This window comes from Rhinopithecus bieti, unplaced genomic scaffold (assembly GCF_001698545.2).
Source record: "Rhinopithecus bieti isolate Rb0 unplaced genomic scaffold, ASM169854v2 scaffold_35122, whole genome shotgun sequence".
Taxonomy (NCBI): Eukaryota; Metazoa; Chordata; class Mammalia; order Primates; family Cercopithecidae; genus Rhinopithecus; species Rhinopithecus bieti.
The window spans coordinates 29,783-32,201 of NW_016814739.1; positions in this window are offsets into that span (position 1 = coordinate 29,783).

Below are 2,419 nucleotides of genomic sequence, written 5' to 3' on the forward strand. Positions count from 1 at the left end.
AAAAAAAAAAAAAAAAAAAAAAAAGACTAGAGCAGCAAACCGTGATGATCACTTAGATTCCGCTAGGAACCATTCTCACTGTGTTCACTTTAAACCAAACAATGGTAGATTAATGTGTTCAGAAGCTGCTGTCATTACTGCTTTTGTGAAGTATAGTTGTGAAGTCACAACTACACAGATTTCTCAACCTACAAATTCTGTCTATACCTTTCTGAGCCTTGTTCACAGAACAAACAGGGCATTTAGTAAACTAAAAAAAAAAAAAATCACTGGCTGGCCCCTGAACACTTGCATGAAGCTGACTTAAGCCGAAGACAAAGATTTTAACTGAGATTAAAGCTACCACTCAAGAAACACTGGAGAAAACTGAGTTTGCAGTTCAAGTCCAAGCCAGATAATTACTTGCTAAATAAAAAGAAAAGAAAAGAAAAGAAAACAGGAGCCAGTTTATCCACAATTTGTTCTTCATAATGTCAAGGATAAAATCCAAAATTACCTGAGGTGTGAAGAACAAGGAAGATGGAACACATTTTCAAGAGAATAGAAAATCAATTGAGTCCAACCCTGAGATTATCTAAACGTTTGAATTATCAGACAAAGGTTTTAATGCACTTATAACTATCCACAATGAAGTAAAATAAAATATGTTAGCAACAATTTAATAGGAAATAGCAGAGACATAGAAACAATTTTTAAAATGAAAAATTTAGAACCAAAACATATAATTTCTGAAATAAAGGAAAACGACTGACTGGGCTTAAATAGCACAGTGATGATAACTGAGGAACTTGAAGATAGATCAGTGGATATTATTCAGTGTGAAGAATAGAGAGGGAAATGTTTGGGCAAGTTTTGCAGAGACCTGTTCAATATAATCAAATGGTCTTAACACATGGATAATGGTCCTAGAAGGCAAGCAAAGAGAGAATCAGGCAGGAAGAAATATTTGAAGAAATAATGGCTGGCGATTTCCCAAATTTATGGCAGATGCAAATTTACAGATTCATGATGCTCAACAAACAGCAAAAAAAGATAAAGACAAAAAATGCCACACTGCCACAAACTGTTAAAGTCAAAGCTAAAAAACAGTTCTAGTCAGCAGCAGTTGAACAAGCACCTACTATATACAGGAGAACAACACTGGACTCAACTTCTGGCTTAAAATCAGAAATTATGGAGGCCAGAGACAGTGAAATAGGCATCTTTAAAGTGATGGAAGAAAAAAGCTGTCAATCCAGAGTTCTTCCCTTCTAAGTGAAGGTATTCTTTCAGCTAAATAAAGACATTTTTAGATAAAAGAAAACTAAGAGAGTTTGTTGTCAGCAGACCTGCATTATAAGAAATGCTAAACGAAGTTCTTCAAACGAAAAGGGAATGGTATCTGATGGAAATGCAGATCCTCAGAAAGCAATGAAGAACATTAGAGATGATAAACCGATGGGTAAATACAGAATTGTTTCTTTTTACTTTTTTTTTCTTGAAGGTTTGATAATATATATGACTGTGAGCTCCAGCTGCTCAGTCGGTTGGCACGAGGTACTTACATATGACTGTTTAAAGTAGTATAGCATCGTCCTGTGCGTTCATAGCCTATATAGATGTAAAATAAGGGAAAGGGGGAAATGGACCTATATTGTTGCATGATTTCTACATTTTACATGCAGTGGTAATATATTAAATGTAAAGGGACTGAAAAGTTAAGGATTTATGTTGTAGTCCCCAGAAGTCACTTAAGCAATAATGTGGAGGCGTAGAGCTAAAAGCCAATCAGAAAATTATAATTGTTTTAAAATAGTCGTGTAATTTTAAAAAGGCATAAAAGGAAGAACAGAGAACAGATAGAAAACAACAGAATGATATTTCCAAACACAACCATAGCAATAATTTCATTAAACATTAATGGATTAAGTATTTCAATTAAAAGGCAGAGGTTGTCAGGATGAATAAAGAAGCATGGCCCAACTATATGCTGTATACAAGAGATGAACTTTATATTTTAAAATGGTTGAAAGGAACTGGATGGAAAAAAAATACACTATGCAAATAGCATAAAGGAGGCTGGAGTTGCTATATCAATATAAGGTAATGGAGATTTTAAGATAAAACGTCATAACAGATAAGGACTTTTCATAACTATAAAATGGTCACTCAGAAAGATATAACAATCACGTATGTATCTAATAACAAAGCATGCAGATCATTAAAATATGTAAGACAAAATTGAGAGGATTAAAGGAAAACTAGGCAGTTTCATCATTCTCAGATTGGAAGTTTTAAGCTCCCTTAGCAGTTGATAGAACTAGATGAAGAAAATCATCAAAGACATAGAAGATCTGAATAATGATTGATATGCTGTGTCATGAAACAAATCTCAAAGAAAATTAAAATTTTCAAATTATGCAGTTTGTTCTCTGACCAC